The following is a 15,718-nucleotide window of genomic DNA, read 5'->3' as shown; positions in this document are numbered from 1 at the left end:
CATTGAAACTTATCAATTATTGAAAGGCTGAGATAGAGTGGACGTGAGAGGATGTTTCCTATGAGGGGGGGGGGAGGGGAGTCTAGGACTAGAGGGCACAGCTTCAGAATAGCAGAACATTCCTCCGGAACAGTGATAAGGAGGAATTTCTTTAGGCAGAGAGCAGTGAATCCATGGAATTCGTTACCACAGACAGCTGTGGAGGCCAAGCCATTAGGTATATTTAAAGTGGAGTCTGATAGGTCCTTGATTAGTCAGGGCATCAAAGGTTATGTGGAGGAGGCAGGAGAATGGGGTTGAGAAGGAAAAGAAGTCAGCCATGATTAAATGGTGGAGCCGAATGGCCTAATTCTGCTCCTATATCTTATGTTCTTACCTTTTCTGAATCTTCCCTGAGATTTCTGCATCCTTGCAATAAAATGCTGTGACCAAAGGTGAGTGCGATATGTCTGCGACCAGACAGACACCGTAGAGGTTAACTGAGAAGAAACCAGATGAGATTTAGGGAGCCAAGCTGCCTTATCTATATCATCCAGACTAATGTGGCTTGTTTCTTAACTACAGCTGCTGAGAGGCTTCATTGAGTTTAATTGCTGTAAAGGAAAACTTTGTGGAAGTATCTAAATCACACAGACATGCAGGATTGTACGATTACCAGATCACTAATCATTAACTAGCAGGAAATTAGATTACAAGGTAATCAAAGGAACACACACAAAATACTGGAGGAGCTCAGCAGGCCAGGCAGCATCAATGGAAAAGGGTACGGTTGACGTTTCAGCCCGAGACTCTTCAGCAGTAAGACCAAGCAGATTTTCTCTTGTTTATAAACAGAGGACTCAATTTCTGTGTATTGATATCGAAAAGCTCATAACAAAAGGGACAAGGGAAGAGGTCCTGAAAGAAGATTACAGGGAGTTAGGAAGGAAGTTGAAAAGCAGGACCTCAAAGGTAGTAATTTTGGGATTAATGCCTGTGCCACGCGACAGTGAGAATAGAAATAGAATGAGGAGGAGGATAAATGCGTGGCTGAGCAGGGGGGCAGGGATTCAGATTTCTAAATCATTGGGACCTCTTTTGGAGTGGGTGTGACCTGTACAAAAAGGACAGGTTTAAACTAGTTTGGCAGGGGGGTGGGAATCAGAATGTGAGTGCAGGGATTAAGGTAGAAGGACAAGGGCATGATGCTAAGAGTTCGGAGTTGATGAGGAAGGACAGGCAGGGGACAGAATATAATTGTAGCCAGTTAAAGGGGTTGAAATGTGTCTATTTCAATATTAGGAGTATTAGGAACAAGGAGGAACTTAGAGCGTGGATTAGTACGTGGAACTACGATGTTGTGGCCGTTACTGAAACTTGGTTGGAGGAAGGGCAGGTTTGGATGATGCAGGTCCCGGGGTTCAGATGTTTTAAAAGGAATAGGATGGGAGGTAGAAAGGGGGGGGGGGGAAAGTGGCATTGCTGGTCAGGGATAGTATCACGGCTATAGAAAGGGAGGATGCTGCAGAAGGAGTGTCACGGAGTCAGTCTGGGTGGAAGTCAGAAATAGGAAGGGATCAGTCACTGTGCTGGGAGCAGTCTATAGGCCCCCAAATAGCCCTCGGGACACTGAGGAGCTGATAAGCAGGCAGATTTTAGAATGGAGCAGGAAATACAGGGTAGTAGTTATGGGTGATTTCAACTTCCCTCATATTGACTGGCAGCTCCTGAGTGCAAGGGGGATGGATGGGGCTGAATTTGTCAGGTGTGTTCAAGAAGGATTCCTGACACAGTATGCTGACGAAACATGTGAGGCAACTCATCAAGAAGAAAAAGGAAGCATATGTTAGATATAAGAAGCAGGAAGTAGGAGGGGCTTATGAGAAATATAGGGTAGCCAGGAAGGAGCTAAAGAAAGCACTTGGGAGAGCTCGAAGGGGGCATGAGAAAGCCTTGGCATGTAGGATTAAGGAGAACCCCAAGGTGTTCTAGGCGTATGTGAAGAATCGGAGGATGATGAGAACGAAGGTGGGACCACTAAAGGGTAAAGAGGGCAACATGTGCCTGGAGGCGGAGGAGGTTGGGGAGGTCCTAAATGAATACTTCAGCATTCTCAAGTGAAAAGGATCGTGATCAGAATGAGGTCGAAGTAGAGCAGGCCTGTGTGCTGGACAGTGTGGAGATTAAGGAAGAAGTAGTGCTGGATCTTCTTAAAAACATTAAGTTTGATAAATCCCCAGGGCCGGATATGATACACCCCAGGTTGTTGTGGGAATTGAGAGAAGAGATCGCAGGAGCATTAGCCTGCCATCTTTGAATCCGCTTTGGCTGCAGGGGAAGTGCCAGAGGACTGGAGAATGGCAAATATAGTTCCCTTGTTTAAAAAAGGTAATAGGGAGAAACCTGGGAACTATAGACCGGTGAGTCTAACGTTGGTCGTATGCAAACTACTGGAAAGGATTCTTAAGGAAAGGACCTATGAGCATTTGGAGAAGTCATGGATAGTCAACATGGCTTTGTGAAGGGAAGATCGTGCCTCATGAGCATGATTGAGTTTATTGAAGAGGTAACAAAAGAAATTGATGAGGGTAGGGCAGTGGATGTGGTCTACATGGACTTTAGCAAAGCATTTGACAAGGTCCCTCATGAGAGACTCATCCAGAAAGTCATGAGGCATGGGATAAGTAGAACCTTGGCTGTTTGGATAAAAAATTGGCTTAAAGGCAGAAAGCAGAGGATAGTTGTGGAAGGAAAGTATTCTGCCTGGAGGTCGGTGACTAGTGGAGTGCCACTGGGATCTGTCCTGGGACCCCTGCTATTTGTGATTTTTATAAATGACCTGGATGTAGAAGTGTAAGGATGGGTGAGTAAGTTTGCAGATGACACGAAGATTGGAGGAGTTGTGGATGGAGCTATAGGTGGTTGAAGGTTACAAGAGGATATAGACAGGCTGCAGAGTTGGGCAGAAAAATGGCAGATGGAGTTCAATCCAGACAAGAGTGAGGTGATGCATTTTGGAAGGACAAACCAGAAGACTTAGTACAGGATTAATTGTCATTTACTTAAGAGTGTGGATGAACAAAGGGACCATGGGGTTCAAATCCATACATCCTTCAAGGTCGCTGCACAGGTTGATAGGGTAGTTAAGAAGGCCTATGGGATGCTAGGCTTCATTAATAGGGGGATTGAGTTCAAGAGTAGAGAGGTCATGTTGCAACTCTACAAATCTCTGGTGAGACCACACTTAGAGTATTGTGTTCAATTCTGATCACCTCTGGAAGCTATGGAGAGGGTGCAGAGGAGATTTACCAGGATGTGGCCTGGATTGGAGAACAAGTCATATGAAGCAAGGTTAGCAGAGCTGGGACTTTTCTCTTTGGAGCGTAGAAGAATGAGAGGGGACTTGATAGAGGTCTACAAGATTATGAGAGGCATAGATAGGGTGAATAGTCAGTACCTGTTTCCCAGGGCACCAACAGCAAACACCAGAGGGCATATGTACAAAATTAAGGGAGGGAAGTTTAGGGGAGAAATCAAGAGTAAGTTTTTTATCCAGAGGGTTGTGAGTGCCTGGAATGACTTGCCAGGGATGGTGGAGGAGGCTAAAACATTAGGGGTATTTAAGAGCCTCTTGGACAGGCACATGGATGAAAGAAAAATGGAGGGTTATGGGGTAGTGTGGGTTTAGTACTTTTTTTTAAAGGATTATATGGGTCAGCACAACATGGAGGGCTGAAAGGACTGTACTGTGCTGTACTGTTCTAAGGTTAACACCTTCATAGATCATGAGAGCTCGGTGTTCATGCAAGGGAAAGGGTAAGAAGAAAATGTTTTTATCTCTAACCTATCTGCATATCTGTTCCTCCATCTCTTGGTGACTACTGGGGCATCAATAGTAAATCCCCTGATCGTAATGACACTTTTCTTATTTCTTACTCCACCCAAGTTGCCTCTTGGATGAGTCCTCCAGTGTTTCCTCTCTGAGTATCGCTGTGACACTCTCCACTGTCAATAGTACAACCCCTCCACCTCTTTTACCACACCCTCCCCATATCACATCTGAAACAGCAAGACCCAGGAATGATGATCAGCCAGTCCTATTCGTCAGACAGTCAGGTCTCTGTCATGGTAACAACACTATTGTACTGAATCACACTTTAATTTCATCCTCCTTACGCATAGTACACCGTGTATTAGAATAAACACATTTTAGCAAATCAATCCACCACATTTACTAGCCTGCCTGTCGCTGTCCTTTCTTTAGTCTTACTTGTCACACCATCTCTCTTGCTCTCATTTCGGCTCCACTCTATTCACCTGCCGCTCAGATTTAAGCCCATTGAGTAGTGCTGGCAAACCTTCCAGTGAGGATATTAGTTCTCCTCCAGTTCAGATGCTTGTAGTGCAGGTCCTACCTGCCCTGGAAGAGAGCTCAGTGATTCACGATCAATGATCTGGAGCCCCCCTTCCTGCTCCAGTTCCTTTGCCACATATTGGACTGCACCATGTATCTATTTTTCATCTCATTGGCACTTGACGTGGGTGGTAATCCCAAGACTGAATCTCAGGAAGTTCTACTTTTTAATTTTCTTTCTAGCTCTCTAAATTCCCTTTGCAGGACCTCAACCTTGCTACTGCTTACGTCATCAGTACCTTTGTGGCCATAACCTCTGTCTACTCACAGGATATACCGAATACCTATACCCAATGCTACACATCTTTGACCTTGATACCATCCTGGAGTCCGGATTGCAGTCACAATATCACCTGCCTGTGCCCCTCACTAACGAGTCCCCTATCACTATCGCTCTGCCTGATCACCCTTCCCTTCTTTCCCTCAGAGCCAGGCATGATGCCATTGACCCGAAAAGCCTCTGAAAGGTCATTCCTCCTCCCACCCCTGACAGTGACCCATTACAGATAAGAATAGCCACAGGGGAACCCTGGGCTTTCTGCCTACTCCCTTTCTTTATCTGATGGTCACCCATGCCTCTGTAGCCTGCACCTTAGACATGACCACCTCACTAAGACTCTCACCTGTAATATCCTCAGCGTCCTAAACGATCCTGAGAATATCCAGCTGCATCTCCAATTCCTTGACCTATCTGTCAGGAGTTACAGCTGGGTACACCTCCCACAGATGTAGTCATCAGAGAGACGGTGTGTTTCCCTGGCTTCCCACATCCTGCAGGAGGAGCATTTCACTGTCCTGACTGCCATTTTGTCTGAAGTCAAAGTTCAGGGGTCAACAGGAAAGTAAAGTTCTTACTTGTGATTCAAGACACTTGAGACAAAGCCTCAGCTCCCCACCTTACACTGGCCTAATCTCACAATGGCTATCCACTTGACCCTATCTTGTGTATATTGGCAGAGCTGCCACACATTTAACCAATCAGAAAAGAGCTTTTAAAAATCTTTCAGTGATTTGGGGTACAAGGAGTTTAATATCTCTCAGAACTCTGAAACCTTTCATGTTTCACGCCATCTACCATGTCCTCACCAATTCACTGCATCGGTCTACATCCCCTGGTGATTCGCACAGCTGACAGCTTTCAGTCTTAAGCTGATATGAATATTTTGAATCCTTCAACAAAATGATTTGTGCTGCGCTTTATCAAATGCCTGAACGTTCAAAATGGTACATCCACCTGCTAGTGGATATTCTGCTAGTTACAACCTCATAAAAATGATCATATTTGTCAAACATTATTTCTGTTTCAAATATCCTTGTTGAGACTGCATAATTGTTATTCTCAAAATGTCCTGTTACCACTTCCTTAAAAATATATTCAAGCACTGCTCCTCCTACTTCTGCCAGACTGCCTAATCTGTAGAGATGAAGAACCTTTGATGATTCTTCACATTTCTTCCCATTATCTGGAGCTTCTGGTAGTCATTCCATCAGCACACACAAAGAACAGCATTTCCCCATGATCATATGCATGTCAGTGCGACGCTGTCACTCTCAGACACCTGATGACTGGTCTCTTGGAGACTACTGGAGAAACAGACAATTGGTTTTCCGCTCAAAATAGATCAGTACAGCGCAGGAGCAGGTCCTTCAGCCTTTGATGTTCCAGATGAACTAAAATCGTCCCTTCTGCCTGCGTTTGTGCACATTCTTCCGTTCACAGTGTTTAAGAGCTCTGCGGTGAAAACTAGTCCTGCACATCTCCCTTGAAATTACCCTCACATCTGAAGTGCATGCTCTCTGGTAAGAGGACCTAATGCCAATCTCTAAGCTTAGTAACCAACACTCCAGTGAGAACCTTTGCTTTTCCATAATCTGCAGATAAAACTTACGTCAGGACACAAGCAAGAGGGATCGATATTAAATGGCACTGCAAATAATGGCAATTGATGGTAAAGCTAAGTGGAACTCAGTGGGAAACAGAACAAGAAGTACAAATCACACAAAACCAGGCCTAAAGAAACTTCAGTGTTTTCAAAGCTGATGGTAAAATTGATGTCTTGGTAAAGGAAGCAGTTATGAGTTTAGCTTTTATCTGCTCTACCCAGCACTTAAGGTCCTGTGGAATTGTATCTTGGGTAGGTGCCCTGACAGTTTTGACTGATGGCTTGACAAATAATCTACTTAAAATACTATTGCAGTTATTTTACTCACCCACATAAACTTTTTAAATTCCTCAGCTCTAATTAAGCCTAGAACTACCTTTGAACTTACTAGGCCTCTGCCTCCACATTTCTTTTAAACTCACGAGGATTTTATTTGCCATAACCCTCTTAAACCCACTGGGTTTCCTTCTGCCATATTGCTTTTGAACATGCATGGCATGACCTCCCACTGATGGACTACTTGTGGTCAGTTGGAGATCCGTTGTTGGTATGTGTATGTTCTTCCAAGAGACTTTCATAAAATTGCATATTTTAGGTGTCATAAAGTTTGAAATCCATGAAATAAAAGGGAGTCTGGCTGTACAGATAGAACATTTATAAATATGAAAGAATATAATACTGGAAGGTTACTTTACAGGCTGGAAGGAAGAGTTGGGTGGAGACCGCCAGAGCCCAGTACTGAGAAAGCTGCTTTTCTCAATGTATATTAATGACCTGAGCTTGGAGGTGAAATGATTTCCAAATGTACAGAATGTACAAAGCTTTGAGTTGTAGTGAATGATGAGGAGATGGGAGAGACTGAAAGGAAATACAAACATAGCAATAGAATGGGCAGGTCACTGGCAGATGGAAATTAATGCTAAGAGATGTGACAGGCTACATAGTGATAGGAAGAAAAAGAAGAGGTGATATAAACTAGAGGGCAAAATTCTGAAAGGGGAGAAGATCCAAAAGGACTGTGGGGAATACAGTAACCAGAAATGGAGAAGATAACAGCAGCTGTTAATCATAAGCTGGAACAATTTGATTCATACTGGGAAAAATAATTTAACTACATAATGCCTCATAGGCCTGATTTTATTCTCACAAATCAATGAATCTGTTGTAAAAAAAAAGATCACTCCCTACTTGTACATAGTTCTTTCCTTTTGCTTGTTTTTTCTTTCCACTCTTTTCTATAAGTGTATACCTCAGATAAATACTTTGTGGAGATTCTGTGATTATATATGATTATATGATATACACGTACAATGACTGAAATACATCTTATGGAAATGTTTGTTTGATGAACTTCAATAAAAAAATAAATTACAAAAAAAAGAATCGCAAGTAACCAGACAGGTTGAGAAAATGGTTAAAATGTTATTCAGATCCCAAGCTCATACAGACATAGAGTACAATGCAAGTTAATCTGAACCTTTTTCAAATATTGCCCTTGCCACAGGTGGAGTACTGTTTCCCGTTCTGGGCACCACACCTTCAGAAAGGGAGCAGAGTGATGCCAGGGATGAGGGGCTTTAGTTTGTCAGTTTGTAATTCAGGTCTGGAGTGGAATGCTAGGCATAGTAATGGAAGCTTATTCACTTGTGGCATTCAAAAGGAAGTCAGAAGAAAGAAAGAATTTACAAGGCAATGCGAAAGGATGGGGTAGTGGAATTAGGAAAATGATTTCACACGGATAGTACTGCATCAATGGGTCAAATGGCCTCTTTCCAAGCTGTAACCATCTGTGATTCTGAGATTCCCCTTTGGAATTAAGCAACTTCTTGGTATTTCACAACTCTGTTGTGACATCTCCAAAAGTAAATGTGTGGGGAAACGACAGAGGACTGCAATAATCCCAGCCGAACTGGTGGCTGGGCCCTTCATTCTCCTGCTTCCCACGTTCCGGAATTCTCTTCCCCAAGCTCTCCATCCTTTTCCTCAAATACGGCTTCAGTCTCTAACACTGATTAAATGCATGGTCATCTGTTATAACTTCCACTCTTTTGGGCCAAGTATTTTTCAGATGACTTTGATGAAGAGTCTTGGGACATTTTCATTGTTAAGTACAGTCTTATGAATGCAGGTTATTGCCACTATAAATCAATTATCATTTGGAAAGAGAAACTTTAATGATTCTCTGATTTAGCTTAGAGCATGAAGGTTATTGATGGGAGTTCTAATATTGAGTCGTGCCACTGGTGCACAACATTGTGGGCTGAGAAGTTTTCCAAGCCCAGAATGCTGAGTGATCCTACCAAGTATTTCATGATACTGATCACAACGCTGCTATTGATTCCACAGTAATTAAATCCAGTGTAGAGTAAGCTGGGAGGCAGATGGTATTATGAGGGTTTAATGATTCTAATAACCATAATAGGTGAGGGGACTGATTGGTTTGTCCCCTGCTGGCAGAGAGATATTCATGGCAGTGAATGATGGAATTCATAACACACTTAAATGAATAATTTAACAGTCCAACCACCTGAAGCTGTCTACAATTAAATGGAAGAGATCCAACAATTACTTGTCCCCCTGCCAAAACTGTCCTCCTGATCAGTATTAGTGGAACTTGCATATTAACTTAAGCAGGAGAAAACAGTGGGAGGATTTTTCTTTTATCTTCTGAAGTATCTTTCTACAGCCGATGAAGACCCAAATCATTTCAGTTTACAGCCAATGAACTACCTTTGGAGTGGGCATTGTTGTAATGTTGGACTAAAGACAACCGATCTGTGTGCACCAAACAGCAAAGGCCAGATAATCTGCTTCAGATGCTGACGGATGAATGATGACAAACTAATTTCTGTTCAGCCACGTAACAGAATGTGAGTTTTCCCCCTGAGGAGGGGGAGATAGGACCTCGATTAATATTTGATCCAAAAGCTGGTGCTTCTAACAATGTATCAACCTCACCCTCCACCCCTGTTAAAGAAAGAAACTCAAAATTGTCGCCCCTCGTGTTCTACAACAATAGGATTGCGGGTGAATTAAACTTGCATTCTTTACTTCCCAGGATTATATTTTCCCCCTCACTCCAGGGCCCTCAAGCGAGTGGCAATAGTTACCTGACAAAGAAACATAAGAAATAAAAGCAGGGGTAGGTCATACAGCTTCTCGTACCTGCTTCAACAGTTAATAAGATCGAGACGTATTCGCACCACCTTCCTGTACCAACTCTGTTATCCTTAATTCCCTTGAAATTAAAAAATCTATTAACCTCTGTCTGTGCAATTCCAGACAGGACGTCACTCAATTCAGTTCAGCTGCCACCTCTTCACTAAGCAGCACTCAATGATAGGTGTCAGCAGTTAAAGCCGCACTCTCCAAGGCAGGAGCACAACCTGTCTGCCAGGGAAGAGACCGAAGGGGGAGGGAAGCAGCTTGCACATTCACTCAAAGGGTCAACAAGATGCATACCTAAAGCAATGTCCTGTGCAGCAGGTGTCAGGAAAACCACCAGGCCCAGGAAAAGAAGAGCCTGGCAGGGATTGGTTACACTTGTCTCCCTGGGATGGTCAATCCTATGTAGGCTGGGCAGTTAAAAAATATAGAGTCATTGGGCAATGTCCACGTGGTTTGATGAAAGGGAATCAGGCTTTACCAGCTTATTTGAGCCACTTGAAGAAGCAATTTGCAACGCTATATAGGGAGTCCGGTGGATGTACTTAGATTTCTAGAAGACTTTTGATAAAAAGCTGAATCAAAATCTTGCAGAAAATAAAAATTCATGACAAAAGAGATAGCAAATTGGTATGAATGGAAGATTACCTAGCTTATCTTAAATTAATTAATCTTAGGAAGCAGCAAGCAGGGATAAATGGTAAGATATAATGAGAGATGTGTCATAGGGGCTTCAGTTTCTTCATCATCATCATTCTGTGCTGCGTCATATGATCATGGTCTGTGATTGTTCTTGGCAAACTCTACAGAATTCTATAGAAGTGGTTTGCCAATGCCTTCTTCTGGGCAGTGTCTTTACAAGAAGGGTGACCCCAGCCGTTATCAATACTCTTCAGAGATCGGCTTCAATGGTCACATAACCAGGACTTATAATCTGCACCACCTGCTCATGCGACCTTCCACCACCTGCTCCCAAGGCTTCTCATGACCCTGATCGGGGGCTCAGCAGGTGCTACATCTTGCCTAAGGGTGACCTGCAGGCTAGCGGAGGGAAGGAGCTCCTACCACCCACTTTGGTAGAGACGTATCTCCACCCCTACCCATCAGCTTCTTACAGTTTATATAAATAACTTGGACGAAGCCAGTGGAGATGTGATTGATAAGTTTGCTATTGACACAAAGATAACTAGGAAATGAAATTATGAAGAGAATATTAGGAGCCTATAAAGGAACATGGATAGGTTTAAATAAGTTCAATGGAGTTTAATATGGAATAAGGGAAATTATCTATTTTGACAGGAAAAATAGATAAACATTTACTCTGAATGATGAGCTATTGTAGAGCTTTGAGGTGCAGAGGGAGCTGGGACTCCAGTGCGTAATTCACAGCAGGTTCATAATATCAAAGGTCAAAGTAAATTTACTGTCAAAGTATACATATGTCATCATATTCTACCTTGAAATTCATTTTCTTGCAGCCATTCACATTAGAACAAAGAGAGAGTCAATGAAAAACCATACACAAAGTCTGACAAACAACAAATGTGCAAAAGAAGGCAAAATGTGCAATTACAAAAATAATAAATAAATAAATAAATGACAGCTGACTAAATAAATGAATAAATAGTACCAAGAAGAGTCCTTGAAAGTGTGTCCGTCTGTTGTGGATCCATTTCAGAGTTGAGTCGAGTGAAGTTAACCGCACTGGTTCAGGGGCCTGATGGTTGAAGGGTAATAACTGTCCCTGATCCTGGTGGTGTGGGAGCTGAAGCTCCTGTACCTCCTTCCTGTTGGCAACAGCAAGAAGAGAGCATGGTCTGGATTTTGGGTGACCTTGATGATGGATGCTGCTTTCTTGTGACAGCACACCTTGTACATGAGGTGGGAAGGGCTTTGCCTGTGATGGACTGGGCCATGTCCATCATTGGAGAGAGTCCAGAGGAGATTCTGGGAATGAAGGCGTTAACATATGAGGAGTATTTGTCAGCCTTGGGCCTGTAGTCACTGGAATTTACAAGAATGTGAGAGAATCTCATTGAAACCTACTGAATGTTTAAGGGCTAGATTGGGTGGATGGGGAGAAGAACTTTCCTATGGTCGAGGTACCCAGAACTAGAGGGCTCAGCCTCAAAACTGAGGGGCAACCTTCTAGAATGGTGGTAAGGAGGAGTATTTTAGCCAATGAGTGGCAAATCTGTGGAATGCTCTGGAACTTTGAAAGCTCAGTTGGCAATAAATTCAAGAGTCAACACAACCTGAACCTCCACAGAAAGTTCAGACATAAGCTGATCTTACTACAGACCACTGCCTATCTCAGGGATGACAGCCTTGGAAAACTTAAGCTTATCATGATGATATTCATTAGCAAGGCTCTCTAGGCTGTTCCTGAAGACTTGATGGAGATGTCAGCACTTCCTGCCCTGTGGTCCCCAACCCATCCTAAGTACCAGCTAAAGAGTGCTACAAACTCTATCATGATTGGAAAAAATACCCCCGTTAGTTTAAGCGTATTCTGTGAAATTGAGTGAAACCGTCTGAGCAACTGAAGGTCAGTTCAAAGGTGTCTGGTCATCTTAATGTTTCATTAAAAGAAAAATGATAAAATATGCTGCTGGTTCATTGAGACTTCTCACGTAACGTGAAGTATTGAGTCCAACTTGACTGGAACTGGAGGAAACATTTGGAGTCTATGTATAACCGACAATAGGGAGAGGAGCATGCTACAGAGAGGTTATCAGGTCTGAAGATTTTAGGTTCAATTTCACAGTTGCTGCAATTACATCCAGAGAGATCACCAGCACTACCTTGGGGTAAACTAAACCTTGCACCGTTACGTGTAGTGTAATGGCAGTGAATGAACTGTTTTCTAGACTATGATGGAAGCATGAGAATGTTGCTCTGTCCCCATTTTGTCAACAGAGGGCCCCACTAACATGCATCAGTGAATCTACAATTACGTTAGTTCCTCCTTTCACCACAAGCCTCATGAAAGAAAAGCAGGCTATTTAAAGTTAATGGTATCCATCTAATTCTGGTAATTGGTGTTAATTGATGGGCATCATTCAGCTTTCTCTTTCATCCATTGTTGAGAAGAGCAAGTTTGGGAAGAGGAACATGAGTTATCAATGTATGCCTCAATATACAGGGGCTTCTCAGCAACCGAGGGTGGCTCTAGTAACCTCGCTCAGCACCTGGTTACCTGATCCAACCTCTTTAAATTCACTTCACCAGTTAATAACATAAAAGCTGATCTACATCTTCATTTCTTTGCTTCCATGTCTCCTGTATTCCAAAATGTTAATAATTTGTAGTCTTGGAAACCCCATTTCTATTTACCTTTGTATGAGGAAGTATTTGCAGATTTGAATCCTGCACAGTCAATTTCCAGCCGCAAGGTTACACCTCCTCATTCTTGCTCCGTGCACCTAGAGGGAGCAGATATTGGAGCCTTATCACGTCAAGCCGTTTAAGATCCTACTCACACCACACCCTCTCAGGTTTACGATCCCCTCTCACAGTGGAGGGACCACAAACCCAGTCTAGCATCTCCAGAACCTCCTATGCCGTGCAACCTGCCCTGACAATTTAACTCAGCAGCAACGCATTGCACAATGCCAAAGACGAAAACAGGCAGGACGTGGGAATAAGCTTCATGGATATGCAGGGTTGTAGAATGAAACAGTGGGCTAGGTGTGCTTTAAAATCTGGAGACTGCTGATGCTGGAATCTGGATCATTTCCCCTATTGTAATTTGTAGCCCTCATCCTTTCTATTGTTGGGGGGGGGGCTCTGTATATAACTCCCATCAGGGTTCTTTTACTCTTACTTTTTTAACTCTACCCACAAGGGTTCTACATCTTCCAATCCTATGTCACCTCGATCTAAAGATCTGGTTTCACTTTTTACCAACAGAGCCACCTCACCCCCTCTGCCTACCTGCCTGTCCTTTCGATACAATGCGTATCCTTAGATATTAAGCTCCAGACTAAAATCTTCTTTTAGCCCACATCATACCTGCCAATCTTTAACTGCGCTACAAGAACATCTACCTAATTCTGTATGCTGTGTGCATTCAATTATAATGCCTGCAGTCCTTTATGCATCAGTCTTTTTGAATTTGACCACCTGCTGCTCTTTAACACACCCCACTGAGTGCAATTTTGCCCCATCAGATGCCTGTCCTTCTTCACAGTCTCACAACACACTGCATCTAGTTGTGTACCAACTGCCCCATCCTCAGCCTTATCACTCTGGTTCCCATTCCTCCGGCAAATTAGTTTAAACCCTCCTCCACATCTCTGCCTGCAAGGATATTGGTCCCCTCCTCGGGTTTAGGGTCACCCACCCTTTTGTACAGGTCATACCTTCACCAAACAAGATCCCATTGATCCAGAACCTTGAGACCCTGCCCCCTTCACCAATTCTTCAGCCATGCATTCGTCTGCCATATCATCTTTTCCTACCCTCACTGGCACATGGCTATCCAGAGGTAGCACTATTCAGCTTTCTGCATAACTCGCTATGTTCTCTTTTCAGGACTGCCTCCCTTTCCCTATCTATGCCATTGGTACCAATACTTCTGTCAGTTCCCCTTTCCTCTCCAGGCAGTCACCCAGCTACTTGTCTCCTGCATCTTAGGGGTGACTGCCTCTGTATACCCCCTCATTTTCCCGCGTGAGCCGAAGGTAATCCAGCTACAGCTCTAGTTCCTTAACATGTTAGAGAGTAATTGGGAGCAAAGTAATCGTGAATGAACTGAGTAAGTATTTCACACTTTGCAAAACACCAGCAGGATGCCAGAAATTCAAGAGAGCCAGAGAGCTGGTGTGAGTGTAACTACTATTACTATGGAGAAGATGCTTGGGAATCTGAAAAGACTGAAGATATTAGATAGGTCATGGTCTAGAGATCCCCAGGGATCTGAAAGAGGTAGCTGAAGAGATTATTGAGGCATTAAGAAACCTCAAGAAGCACTATATTCTGGAATGGTTCCAGAGTTCTGAAAAATCAAAGTGTCATTCCACTCCCTAAGACAGGAAGTTATAGGCTAATTAGTCTGACTTTAGTGGTTGACAAAATGTTAGAGGCCATTATTTAGGATGAGGTTTTGGGGTTACTTAGAGTTGCATGATAAAATAGGTTGATGTTGGCATGGTTTCCTTTTGGGGAAACCTTCCCTGACCATTCTGTTGGAATTCTTTAAGGCAATAGCAGGCAGGATGAACAAAGGAGAGTCAATGGGTGTTGTTTACATGGATTTCAGAAGGCCTTGATAAGGCTGCTTAAAAGATAAGCGCTCATGGTATTACAGGAAAAATATCTGCATGGACTGGAGATTGGCTGTCTAGCAGAAGCCACAGAGTGGGAACACGGGCACATTTTCTGATTGCTTGCCAGTGACTGGTGGTGTTGCACAGAGGTTGGTGTGTCCATGGGTTTTCACATTATTTGTTAATGACCTGGATGGTAGAATTTATGGCTTTGTGGCCAAGATAGCAGATGATATAAAGATAGGTTGAGTGGCAGTAGTGTAGAGGAACCAGTTTGTAGAGGGACTTAGACAGATCAGGAAGTGGGCAAAGAAGTGGCAGATAAAAACAATGCAGGGAAGTGTACAGTCATTCACATTGGCAGAAGGAAATTGCCAGAAACTATTTTATAAATGGGGAGTGAATTCGGACATTGGACGTGCTAAGGGGCTTGGGTGTTCTAGTGCAGGATTCCCTGAAGGTTTTCTTGTAGGTTGATTTGGTAGTAAGGAAGGCAAATGCTGTGTTAGCATTCACGTTGCGAGAGCTAGAATATAAAAACAAGCATGTAATGTCGAAGCTTTGTAAAGCATTGGCCAGATCACATTCGGAGTGTTGTGAGTCGTTTTAGGCCCCGTATCTAAGAAAGGGTGTGCTAGCTCTTGACGGGTCCAGAGAAGATTTATGAGAATAATTCCAGGGGGAGCATTTGCTTTGATGCAGTGGGTGTGGGTGATGTCCTCCTGAGTGCTTTCTAGCAGTATTACCAAGGAGGAGGATGTGGAGGATAGGGAGATCAGTGCCAAGGGTATTTATATATTAAGACATTTCCAGGTAAGGATGCAGGTATCGTTGGGTTTCTTAAAGAGCATTAAGGTTGATAAGAAACCAAGACTTGGTGGGATTTACCTCTGGTTATTGAGGGAGGCAAGAGAGGAGATTGCGGGGACCTTGACTAATATCTTTGTGTCCTCTCTAGCCACAGGCGAGATCCCAGAGGACTGGTGAGTAGCTGATGTTGTTCCATT

At 43.4% G+C, this 15,718-nt stretch overlaps 1 long non-coding RNA gene across 1 annotated transcript in view; it reads left to right on the top strand.

Moving 5' to 3' along the window:
- Positions 1–735: 735 nt before the first annotated feature.
- The window catches only part of LOC132405338 (uncharacterized), a 34,611-nt gene continuing 19,628 nt past the window's right edge, over positions 736–15,718 (top strand). Inside the window, exon 1 of the long non-coding RNA XR_009515823.1 lies at positions 736–798. This is a non-coding gene — a long non-coding RNA (uncharacterized LOC132405338). The remainder of the gene's footprint in view (positions 799–15,718) is intronic.

The sequence above is a fragment of the Hypanus sabinus genome, chromosome 15 (assembly GCF_030144855.1).
Source record: "Hypanus sabinus isolate sHypSab1 chromosome 15, sHypSab1.hap1, whole genome shotgun sequence".
NCBI lineage: Eukaryota > Metazoa > Chordata > Chondrichthyes > Myliobatiformes > Dasyatidae > Hypanus > Hypanus sabinus.
Note: the sequence above shows the minus strand (reverse complement) of the source record. Positions and strands in the feature narration are given on the sequence as shown.